The following is a 12,964-nucleotide window of genomic DNA, read 5'->3' as shown; positions in this document are numbered from 1 at the left end:
GCCCCGGAGTCGGTGCCTATACAAGAAGCTGCATATTAACTTCTGAAGAGCCGCACGTGGCTCTGGAGCCATAGGTTGGCCACCCCTGTTCTAGTGGTTGAATATATGAAACCTAATCCACACAACAAGTAAAAGTGTCTTTGTGACCAGTTTATGACCTTTCTCTACTTCTTCTCTTGGTACACATAATGAGAGCTGATGCCCACTTTTCATCAAATTATGGCTGACAAGTATGCATTTTTGTACAGCATCTAGCATAATAGTTCATCAAATTTTGTTTGGGGACTACAGATATGGCTACAATACAGATAAATAATATTTGTCTCCACACCTACCATGCTGCCTAATCATGTTCATATCAGTGCATTCTAACTGAAAAAGAGAGCAGCTATCCCATACCGTCCCTGCAGAGAATAGAATTCAGGGAGGGTGTGTATATAGAACATCATTAGCACATGAAACAATGCACTATGGGATGTCCAACCACACAGCTGATTACATAGGCCCTCTAATCATGTGGCCAGAAAATAAGGCTGCAGGAAGACAGGGTGGATCAATTTAAATCACCGATTTTAATCATTATTTAAATAGGCAAGCAGAAAACAATTTAAATAGATTTTAATCTTGTTTTCAATTGTACTTTTTAGGGTTTTCTTTCCTAAAGAAAAGGTTGATTCTCATTGGCTGGTAACCATTAAAACATGTTGATTTGCAGCTAAATATATCCTTTACACTAAAACAGGTACTTTTTGATAACCAGGACAATACACTATCTGTACACATTTAAGTAATTATTGGTTTCAGAGTGGTAGCCGTGTTAGTCTGTATCAGCATATAAAAAAAAAAAAAAAAAAATGAGGAGTACTTGTAGGTTCCTGGATTAGTGTTTTTGTTGTGTGGTTGCTGGTGAGTATTTGCTTCAGGTTGGTGGGCTGTCTGTAAGGGAGGACTGGCCTGTCTCCCAAGATCTGTGAGAGTGAGGGATCGTCCTTCAGGAACCTATCCTTGCAACAAAGCCCATTGCCAACTCTGTCCACATATCTATTCAACGGATACCATCATAGGACCTAATCAGATCAGCCACACCATCAGAGACTATTTCCCCATGCTAATTTTTTCCCCTACTGTTACTCACACCTTCTGGTCAACTGTTGGAAATGGGCCATCCTGATTATCACTACAAATGTTTTTTTTTCTCCTGCTGCTAATAGCCTTAATTGATTAGTCTCATTGTAATTGGTATGCAAACACCCATTTTTTCATGTTCTCTGTATATATTATCTTCCTACTGTATTTTCCACTTCATGCATCCGATGAACTGGGTTTTAGCCCACAAAAGCTTATGCCCAAATAAATTTGTTAGTCTCTAAGGTGCCACAAGTACTCCTCGTTCTTTTTTTTAAAAGTAATTATATGTCTTAATGCACAGTTAGATTCTTAATGTTTACATTTTTATATTGGAAAATGCTGAATGATGCATTTCTTATTTACTAGATTAATTTTTTGCTAATATTTGTGTCAAGTTCTATTTGGATGGAAATTGGAGTACAATTAAAAAAAGTGTGCGAAAAAAGGATTTTATTTTTTGTATTAAACTACCTTAAATGTGCTGGATACATAAGAAAAATGTATGAAAACATGCTTTGCCTTTAAAACTAACTAAACAAAGGAAGCATTATCTGTAGATAGTGAATTGAACTGATTGTTTCTGGTCATCATGTCCTTCAGCTATTAAATTAGTAGTTCTTATCCTCACACCTAGTTTTTATTCATAGATTTTGGAAGAAAAACAATTTCCTGCTTTTTCAATTCTCACTCAATTTCTTAATTCTGAATGAACTAACCAATTAACTGAACTAGTTGAATAAACTGAAGTGAAGAAAAAAATTCTCTCTGCAGCCACAGAGGAGACTACTACTTCCAAAGCTGGTTTAGCACGTCAACAAGCCTTGGTTCCAGGTGCTTAGTCAGTGACTTCCACAACTTCAATGGTCTGAGATCTTTAAAACTGAGCAGTACATATCTGTGCCTCATATTTAATTATTTTAATAGATTGTTGTAAATTTAGCCCTTACACAGCTTGTCATCATTTTAAATAGGTTTATTTTTTAAAAAGGTATTTAAATACTTTTTTTAATTTTATAATTTGTTTAAATCATCAATTTTTATCTTGCAGGAAGACAACCGTGTGCCTTGCTGAGCCTTTAGCTGGAGCAAAACACTAACTATAATAATAACAATAATGTGGTATGTAAAGGCAACTGTGTTTATAGTCCACTATGCCATTAACTGATTACAATTTCAGTTAAAAGTTGTAATGTGAGTAGAGCCAAGGAAACCACCAAGCTTCACAGGTGTCTGGACCAATTTAAACTTGGACTTTCCGAATAAAAGGGGTAGCAGGAGGTGGGGCTCTAGGGAAAAAACATGGCAGCTTGTGGCCCTCAATTTATGTATTTATTTGCAACAGACTAGTTCAGGGCCCTGAACTAGGGTGAGAGTTATAATTGGAACTCACTATTACTGAAAGGAGGGAGATGGGGCCCCTTTAGTTACATTTTTAAACATTCAGAATACAAGAATAGACTAGAAAACGTGTCTGTAACTAGAGCAGGTCTGAAATTTTCAGGTGAAAGTTTCACTGCAAAATGCTGATTCATGGAACCTGACATATTTCATGGAAAAACATTTCAGATTCAATAAATTTTCTTTGAATTGCAGGCAGGGTTTTGATGGAACCATGCCTGATTCCCAGCTGGCTCATGTGGGTATCAAGAGTCTGCAGTCCGGAACAGCCCCACCATGCAATCTGCTCCATGGTCAGGCTTCTAGAGTCCCTGCAGCAGAGCCTGGAAGCCCTGGCTTGACTCTCAGCTCTGCACAAGGGTTCCTGGAAGCCCTGAAAATGGCAACGTGAGCAGGTGTCTCAGGCTTTCCAGGCTCCCCATCATGCAGCTGGGAGCCTGGAATTCCTAAGCAACAGCTCCGCTGTGGCTCCTAGGGCTTCTAGGCTCCCTCCTGCCAGAACTGGGAGACTGGGTCAAGCCATGGCTCTCAGGGTCTAGGCTCCCAGCACTGCAGCATGGATCCAGAAGGCCCGAGAGCCCCAACCCACGCTGCAGCTCTCAGGGCTTCCAGACTCCCTGCCACTGAGCTGAACTCCCATGCCAGCAGGCTCCCCAGGCTGCAGGAGTCAGACAGCGCTGGGAGCCAGCTAGCCCGGGAGTTTAGAAGCTCTGGGATCCCAGGCCCCCTAGGTCCTGGGGCAGCCCACATGGCAACAGTTTTAATCTTCTAAATGATTTTTTTTTCCAGAATCTTCAGGTCACAAGAAACTTCAAAATGTTGACATTTCCCAGGAACCTGGAATTCCAAATTTTGGGCAGCTCTAATTATTATAACCCTTTCCCCTACTATGTTCTCTAACCCTTCTACTATGAACTATTTTTCTAATTGGAAATACCTTATTAGCCTCCCCAGCCCCCTTTATTTTTATTTTAAATAATGATACTTATAGCCATAAGCCATGATGCTTATAGCCACAGCCCAACAGCAATAAGCTATCCCAGGAATAGATTCTTGGCTATTGGTACACTAAGAGTACTTTCAGCTTCATGCCTCTCAACCAAGACTTTAAAATATCCTCCTGCATATTAGTGATGAATTAAGTTGGAAAACGGACACAATTTCCCCAAACTCCATCTTTCATATCATGATATGGATAGTAGGTACCAGGTACATTTTTCAAGCCTTGCTGCAGAATACATTAGAGACATGCACCTATAGTCTACTAATACACTGCAATGACAATGTTATATGAAGAATAGAATTTTCAAATGAACAGAAAAACAATGATTTAATATGTCTGTGAGTAACTCCATAAAGCTAATATAGTGGACCTGAAGCAATTCAAAATTCCAGTAAGACAGGTTTTAATAATGTCAGTGAAAGAGCATCAATACAATTCCAAATGTTCTCAGTCCACAAGTCCCTCTATATTTCCCAAGCAACTATGGCACAAACTAGAATGCTTTTTAAAGGGCTTTACAAATGAAGCAGTGCTACAGTAAGATTTTTTTTTTAAGCAATCATGATCTTCCTGCAGAACTAGGCAAGGAATCTATATACAGAACTAGAACATATTTACATTTCTGATTAAATAAAACCTTTGTCTGCCCCTTTTAGCAAGTCAGCTATACAAAAACATGAACAGGAAAAATTAAAGCCACAAGTTCCCCTTCAAATATGTGTGGAAGTTATACTACAGAAAAATAAAGATGGTATGCAGGTGTTGAAGAATTAAAAGATTTGGGTGGCTAAAATAGCTTTTTAGAGGAGTGTTTGTTTTTGCTTTTCATTTATAACAAGCTGGACAGCAAATATGTTCTAATTACAGGTAATGGTATTGTATCCAGGTTAAGTCAAACAGTTATTTAGAGCCATCATATTCAAGACTGCATCTGACGATTGTCTTTACCAAGCCCCATTAAACATTTTAAAAAAAATTTAGTTTATTTTCAAAATTATAAAACCTTTCCAAATGGCAAACACTCAAAGAGCATTCTTCCTGAAACATTCATGTTTTTCTGCCAAATCTCATTTAAATGGAACTTCAGAATTCATGCATATGTAAATTTAATATATCCGTACATGTTATTACAATATTAGTTTGAAACATGTTACTCATGATCTATTGTGTAAAGCTTCATACATGGTAAGATAGTCAATAGTTTAAAGAGACACTGACAACTTAAAATAATTTTGTCTGAAAAAAATTACCTACTACTGTTATACCACATAAAACTTAAATTTGAGGACGGGAAATGCCTTTGACAACACTTTGTCTAGTCTATTTCCATGTTAAATCAAAGTATATTTCCTGTGTTTGGGAGACAGGGTTACATTCAGACAGCAACAGAAGAGAGAAAAGACATTAAAAAAAAATACAAAAGTAACTCTGAAACCACAAAAATTGCCTAAGACACCTCCCCCCCGGATCAGTAGGTATCTGTTTTGTTTTTGAGTAAGCTCAAAAGCTCGTTTCTCTCACTAACAGAAGTTGGTCCAACAAAAGATATTACTTCACCCACCTTGTCTTTCTCTGTATTAAATTAATGATCCTTTAGCACTGAACACTTAGCATTTAGTTTATTTGCATAGCTCTTGAAGGATTACTGCACTTATATGTCCTTAATGTGGCAGATCTGCATGTTCCCATCAGATGGAGAAGAGGTGAAGGAATGACTTAACCCATTACCTTACTGAGCTCAATCCAAGTTTTATGCTTTTAGAAGTAACTGTCTTACACTTCAGCCAATTACGTGCTTATAATTTTAAGCAAAGTAAGTACTGCACTGTTTAAATGGCTGCTCTAAAAGTCAGTCTGCATTTCAAAGCAAAAGATTGCAAGAAGCTCAGAGGTAAAGAGGCACACCAAGAAAAATCTGCAAGGAAAAGTTGAAATGTTAAATAGTTAACACCTTACATGCATTTAAAGTGGCTCAGCTAAGAGCCATTTCACCTCACAATTTTCAAGTATGTTTAAAGGAAACTGAAGCACAGAAAGGTTCAGCAACTTGTTTGAAGTTCCACAGGAAGTCCACGTCACAAATGCCAATAGAAACTAGCTATCTTCACTCTTAGGCTATGTCTACAATAGCACTTTTGTTCGTAAAACTTTTGTTGGTCAGGGGTGTGAACCTCCCTCCCCCGACCGACGTAAGTTTCACCCACAAAAGTGCTGGTGCAGACAGCATTATGTCAGCAGGAGAGACTCTCCTGCCGACATGGCTACTGCCACTTGTTGGGGGTGGTTTAATTATGCTGGCACGAAAGCTCTCTCTCACTGGCATAGAGCGGCTACACGGGAGATTTTACAGCAGCACAGCTGTGCCTCTGTAAGGCCTATAGTAGCCTTGGTGCAGTGTTTAAGCTTCAAAAACAGACTCCAATGAGAAACTGCTGAGCTAGAATTGATATGCAAACTAGATACAATCAACTAAGGCTTGAATAGAGCCTGGGAATGACTGAGCCATTACAAACATTGAATCTATCTCCCCATGTAAGTATTCTCACACTTCTTATCAAACTGTCTATACTGGGCTATCTTGATGATCACTTCAAAAGTTTTTTTTCTCTTACTTAATTGGCCTCTCAGAGTTGGTAAGACAACTCCCACCTTTTCATGCTCTCTGTATGTGTGTGTATATATATATATATATCCTCAATATATGTTCCATTCTATGCATCCGAAGAAGTGGGCTGTAGCCCACGAAAGCTTATGCTCAAATAAATTTGTTAGTCTCTAAGGTGCCACAAGTACTCTTGTTCTTTTTGTTTTAACCTCAAGACTGTCCTTTCCCTCAATAAATGATCCTCACTGAAGAACTGTAGCATGGCATAATATAATAGATTCTTCTGCCGTTTATCTCTGAGAGTTGTGGTACATCAAATCCCTTTTGGAATTTAGCAGTCCTCTGTATACCACAAGCCTGAGGGCTCTTCACCACTAGGTTCTAGATACCAGTAGATTACAAATAAACACACACAATTCCAGTAAGTAAAGGAGTATTCTTAACACACAGGTAGCAAGTAAGTTCTGCAAATATGCTAGGCTCAAGCCTTCGGCTGGTCTACACTTAAAATTTAGGTCAACCTAGCTACTTCGGTCAGAAGTGTGAAAAATCGAAACCCCGACCAACATGGCTATGCCATCCTAACACTCAGGGCTTGGCTACACTGGCGCTGTACAGCGCTGCAACTTGCTGCGCTCAGGGGTGTGAAAACGCCCCCCCTGAGCGCAGCGAGTACAGCACTGTAAAGCGCCAGTGTGATCAGAGCCTGCAGCGCTGCACGCTCGCTCGCAGCGCTGCAAGCTATTCCCCTCGGAGAGGTGGAGTACTTACAGCGCTGCGACTACACTCGCGCTTCACAGCGCTGCCGCGGCAGCGCTGGGAATTCCTGAGTGTAGCCAAGGCCTTAATGTAGACGCAGCTATGTTGACAAAAGAATGCTTCCAGCAGTCTAAAAAAAGAACAGGAGTACTTGTGGCACCTTAGAGACTAACAAATGTGTTAGTCTCTAAGGTGCTACAAGTACTCCTGTTCTTTTTGCGGATACAGACTAACACGGCTGCTACTCTGAATCCAGCAGTCTAGTTTACTGTAAATCACGGAGGTGGTGTTCTTACAAAAAATTCCTTCAGTTGGTGTGAGCTGCATCTATGGTACGGGGTTATGCCGGCATAGCTGCAGTGCCGTAGTTATGCCTGTACAGTCCCCATTGTGTAGACATACCCTGAGAGGTTAGTTACAAAAGAAAATTTCCAAATGCTGCCCTTATGAATACTGCAAAAAGTTGATACAAAGCTTATCCTTCAGGGCTCCCAGTCCCCTGTATGTCCACTCCTCTCTTTAAAGAAGATGCAATTTTAGGACTAGTCTACAAAGTTGCACACGTTTAACTAAAGGTATTACTTTAAACCAATTTAGTTAAAACTTGTACCGAAGACTTTGTGGACACTTAGGGCTTGTCTACACTTAAAAGTTATTTAAATCCACACCCTACTAGAATGACTCCTTGTGTGGGTACACATTCCAGATTAAGAGCGTCCTCACAGAATTGTTCAGGAATAACTATTCCCAAATAGCTCCATGTGTAGGTAAGCCCTTATTTCAGTTTAAATCAGGCTTAATGCAGTTTCTTATATCAGATAGGAACAGGTTTAAGGTAACAAACAACAGCATTCACATAGATTAACTAACTTGATTTAATTAAACCAGTGCAAAATAGTTTGCAGACAATGCTATAGGCCCTTGGTCTCAAATTTAATCTAGCTCCATCCCTGGGTGCAATTCACTAGTCAGGTTGCCCTTCTGCATTGTTTCCCTGTCGCTTTGCTGTACTGATAGTTCACATCCTCTGCTGGACAGCTTATTACGTGTGACAGGCTACCTGAGCCTCTCCTATGGCAACTCTATTGTGATTTCTTCTCTGTATTGTTCCCTGCTCTTAGATGATTATGACCCAGCTACCCAGCCCACTCGTTCCTACAGCACTAGCTCTGTTGGTTACAATTACTTTTCAGGGCTCACCTGGGCATCTCCCATTCCATGTGGATGTGCATAACCTCCTGACTGGGATGTTTTACCTTCCTCAGCCCTACCATACAACAGTTTCTTCTAGGACAGCTCCACCTGACCCCAGATCTCCCAAGCTCTATCTACAGCCATCAATGAGACCTGCTACCCGGTGGTCCCTTTGCAGTCCACTTCTCAGCAACTGCCTCCACCCTGCTGTTGCTGCCACCCACACATCACCTGATTCTTTCTGTGCCTGATAATTTCTTGCCCTGGGATGTCATTTCCTTTTGATAGTAACTCTGGCTAACACAGTGCTCTCTGTCAGCTAGATCAGCATTTCTCAAATTTAATTGCACTGTGACCCCCTTCTGACAACAAAATTACTACACACCCCCATGCACTGTGTTGCTCTAGAATCAGGGCTGGTGTTAGGAGGTGGCAAGCAGGGCAATTGCCCAGGGCCTCACGACGCTAAGTTGCTCAGGCTTCTGCTTCAGCCCCGGAACACATTGCGTCTAACATCGGCCCTGGCAACCCCATTAAGACAAACTCATGACCCACTTTGGAGTCAGGATCTACAGTTTGAGAACCGCTGCACTAGATAGTGGGAGGAGCAAGGATGCAGAGCAGCTATGACCTGTAGACCAATCATCATCATAGTTGAGTGAATGGTTTACCCAATAACAAGCCAATGGTAGCTTACTACAGTGTTTAGTTAATGAAACTCTAGAGCAAACTGAACTTCAGTAGAAACTGATGCATATAGCAACTTTTGGTATACTAAACATCCTGTCTCTCTCTAGTGGCAACAAACAGCATTTATGGGATCACCTGATGGCTCTAAATTACAATAAATGCAGAGTTTGCACTGGTCATGACTACATTCTGCACAACAATTGTGAAGATGAGGATTTAGGTCAAAGTGAAAGTTATTTGCTCAACCATACACATATCCTAACCACTTTTAGTACTTATCGCAAGACCTACCTATTAGCTAAAGCTTTACTTTTATAAAAAAAAAGTATTTTAAAAAGCAAACAGAACTCCATAGGAACTGGGAAGGGTGAAGACCAATTTATCTGTGAAGCCAACATGGATAATTAAATGTAAATCTACTTTACCTATTATACAGTTAGATGCTACAGTGATGGGTGCTAGATGAATCCTGTGAGCAACTCCCTCTCCAGTGCTTGCCTCTACAGCTACTCAGAGGTTTCTGAATCAGCAATAGTATGAAAGTGACATTTAAATATGAAACCAAAGTGGATGCTGGCAGATTCAGTACTTGACACTAGATTTTGAACAGCAATGAAATTGTTATTGGGGTTTTAAGTGTATGCAGAGTCAGAAAGATGACACTACATTCTTACATTTGGAAATGGATTTTTTAAATGAAAGCTTATAATTCACCAAAAATTGAAGCTGTATGTCCCAGTCTAGCTAGGGAGCATCACGCTTGCCTGTAGCATGTAAGCTACTGGAATTTCCCATCTCGGTAATTACCTACTTAAGATCAGCCTTATTAGACTTGCCCTTACAGTTACTTGGGGGAAAGTAGCTTTTCAAACCACACTGCTTAGGGACCAAAGCCTGTCTTCCTTCTCAGCCAGACGACAGGAATATCCCTTCGAAAGGTGCTAAGAGTCAAGGAACACACCCCGCAGAAACCGAGCGAGCCTGTGACAGGCTGATGATTTCAACCAAGCGCCCTGGAGATAAAGGGATCTGTCCCACAGTCACGCGATCTCTAATCACGCCACATTTCATTACAGCTCAGAAGTAGTTTGAGCAGCAGCTTGACTCTCGGTCCCCATCTTGAATTTCTTGTTTCCACGGCCTGTGCGCACAGCCAGCGCCCCCCGCACCCCCGCGGGGCCCTTCAGCCCGGGCCCGGCAAAACCGCGCGCGGGGCCGCAGCCACAAGCCAGACCCGGAAACCCGGGGAGAGCAAGTGAGATATGGGGGGACGACTCCCTCCTCCCAGCCCAGCCCCCCAGGCAGGCCGCGAGCGCAGACACCGCCCCGCCGCCCGACAGCCCCGCAGCGCAGGGAGGCAGCGACTGGCGCAGGCACCCCCGGTACCCTCAGCGCCCGGGGCCAGGAGCGAACCCCGCGGGGGGGGGGGGGGGAAGCGGCTGCCTGCGCCTGCCGGGCCGGGCCGCCCCGCGCGGTCACCTCCCAGCCCCGGCTCGAGACGAGGCTCCGCGCGCTGTTACCTGCCGGGGAAGGCGCCGCTGCTGTCGGAGCCGGGGCTGCGCAGCTCCCGTCCCGCCGCTGCAGCCACCAGCTGGTAGGGGAGATAGAAACAACATGGCGGCGGGGGAGGCGGTGCCTCTAGGTCATGTGACCCGGTCCGGCCGCAGACCCCGCCCCCCCGCGCGCTCACTCCCCGCCCGCCGGGGCGCTGCTGTGGGAGGGGCCCGCGCGCCACTCTGGCAGGAGGCCCCGCCCTCAAACTGCGGTAATTGGTGCCCTCCTCACGGCGCCCCACTCCCCCAGATCCACCGCAGCCTCAGTTCCGCGGGCCCAGCCCAGCTCCGCGCTCGGCAGGTTCCCAGCCATGTACCGTGTGATGCCCCCGGGAAACGAAGCTCTTGTTCCCCCCTCACACCTACCACCCCGTTTCCCCCCCCTGCACACCACTCCCTACTAGCTCCTCTTCCCCACACTAGCCCGAGCTGCCGCCTGCCCCCTCCCCACATACACACTCCCTCCCCTAACGGGCACTGTGTCCCGTCACCCCCATGCACACACTCCTACCCCCCACACACACTCGCACAGCAGCCCCCGACCTCTCACTGCGATTCACGCTGTCCTTGGAGGGTGCCAGAACTGCTCCATTTTCCAAGGTCTTGTTCCCTGCTTTTGGAGGCTGCAGCACCAGCAAGGCTAGGGGGACCAGATGTCCCGATTTTGGGGTCTTTTTCTTATATAGGCTCCTATTACCCCCCACCCCCATCCCGCTTTTTCACACTTGCTGTCTGGTCACCCTAAGCAAGGCTAAGGCCATAGCAGAGCGCAGCAGCTGCATGGAGCCTCCAGATCAGTCCATGAGAAGCAGTCATGCAGGCCACTGAAGGAGGGGAAGCTCCTATCCTGACTACTGGACCACACGGGTCACGAGTAATGGGGAGGCATCCCAGTCACACTGTCCCGATTGCTTTACTTTTACAACTGTTTGCCTTTGTGCAGACTCTTGTTCTCCCAATAGCCCTGATCTTTTTGTGAGGATGACACAGTGCTTTTATGCTATGTCTTTTGCTCTGTGTCTGTTGTCAGATCATTTACTATACTTGAATCACTTCAATAAATGTTTTTTCTAAAATAAAAAAGGTTTGCAGACTTTTATCTTTGTTGAGGAAAAAAACATTGAGTCATCAGCAACCCAAACGCAGCAGCCTGGCACTCAGATTAAAATTCTTATTTTCCCTGTGCTCAATTGCTAATTCAGGATGAAATGGGCTCACCTTCACTCTAGTCTTGAAGTCTGGCTGTGTGGGCACCCCAGAATTGTATCATCAGGGTTTCAGGCCACAGGTCTTTCCCCAGCTTCTTATTTTGTTATCCTGTCTTCCTCACACCCACTGTGCTCAGCTTGTCTCATCCACCCAGCATCTTGTTTTAGACTGTAATCTCTTTAGGACAGGGACTGTTATTTGTATCACACAAAAGGCATTGACCTGTTTGGCCTCTAACAGCAGCACTCTCCATAACATGACACACCCCCCCCCCCCCCATGATGCTAATGAGAGGTCAGACTTTGAATATGTTACACAACTACCTTCAAAAACGTTAGACCATTAGGGCTGCATTGTGCTGGAGAAAAAAAAAGGAGGGGGGGAGACTCCTGTCCCAAAGAGCCTGTAGTCTAATTTTAGGCAAGATATAACAACTGGGTTTACCATGCAATATAGTTGTCATGCACAACTCCCATGCAAACAGTTGTAGCCAGCATGATTTTGTACTCAAAGGTGAACAGGGCCATTGTTAGGGGGCTGGTCAGGAATTTTATAAAGGCAATTCAGAATTTTTTGGGGCTACAGTAAATCGGGTTGCTAAACATTCTTAGTTTCCACAAAGGCTGAATACCATATTCTTGTTTTAAGCACTTGTATCTCACAAACCATATCCCTGCTTAACATTTCCTTACTAACTTTTTCAAAAAAGAAGATACTCTGACAGACCTGCCCAGAAGTTACCAATCAACTCCCGCAGAGTGTAAAAACTAAAGATCATGGACTAACTCAGGGGTAGGCAACCTTTCAGAAGTGGTGTGCCAAGTCTTCATTTATTCACTTTAATTTAAGGTTTCATGTGCCAGTAATACATTTTAATGTTTTTTAGAAGGTCTCTCTCTATTAGTCTATATTATATTACTAAACTATTGTTGTATGTAAAGTAAACAAGGTTTTCAAAATGTTTAAGGAGCTTCATTTAAAATTAAATTAAAATGCTGATCTTACGCCGCCAGCCTGCTCAGCCCGCTGCCAGCCTGAGGTTCTGTTCACCTAGGCCGGCAGCGGGCTGAGCGGGGCCTGCGGCTGAGACGCCGGCTGGCAAGGGGCCGGCAGCCGGGACCCCAGACCTGGGGGGGGCAGTTCGGGGGGGGGGGGTGGGGGGGGTGCGGGGGGGGGGGGGGTTTCAGGGGTCAGGGCAGAGGGCCAGGGTGTGTGGGTGGTATAGGGCAGAAGGCTGGGTGTGTGGGGGGGGTTCAGGGCAGAGGGCTGGGGGTGTCTGGGGGGTGTAGGGCAGAAGGCTGGGTGTGGGGGGGTTCAGGGGTCAGGGCAGAGGGCTTGGGGGTGTGCAGGGCAGAAGGCTGGGTGTGTGTGGGGGTTCAGGGGTCAGGGCAGAGGGCTGGGGGTGCAGGGCAGAAGGCTGGGTGG

The 12,964-nt window shown here is 44.3% G+C and overlaps 1 protein-coding gene across 3 annotated transcripts in view; it reads right to left on the bottom strand.

The window, feature by feature from the left end:
* Positions 1-12,964, bottom strand: part of LOC112117536 (ras-related protein Rab-9A) — a 44,609-nt gene that overhangs the window by 12,197 nt on the left and 19,448 nt on the right. Inside the window, exon 1 of one of the 3 annotated variants that reach the window (XM_026648528.2) lies at positions 11,549-11,567. The exons of 1 other annotated variant lie outside the window; for it this stretch is intronic. The gene's annotated coding sequence lies outside the window, so the exon portion shown is untranslated. Of the gene's footprint in view, positions 1-10,297; positions 10,405-11,548; positions 11,568-12,964 lie in introns of those variants that run through there. One more of the 3 variants, XM_024215511.3, reaches the window with a different exon arrangement.

This window comes from Terrapene carolina, unplaced genomic scaffold, assembly GCF_002925995.2.
Source record: "Terrapene carolina triunguis isolate 2854851 unplaced genomic scaffold, T_m_triunguis-2.0 Scaffold22, whole genome shotgun sequence".
Taxonomy (NCBI): domain Eukaryota; kingdom Metazoa; phylum Chordata; order Testudines; family Emydidae; genus Terrapene; species Terrapene triunguis.
Note: the sequence above shows the minus strand (reverse complement) of the source record. Positions and strands in the feature narration are given on the sequence as shown.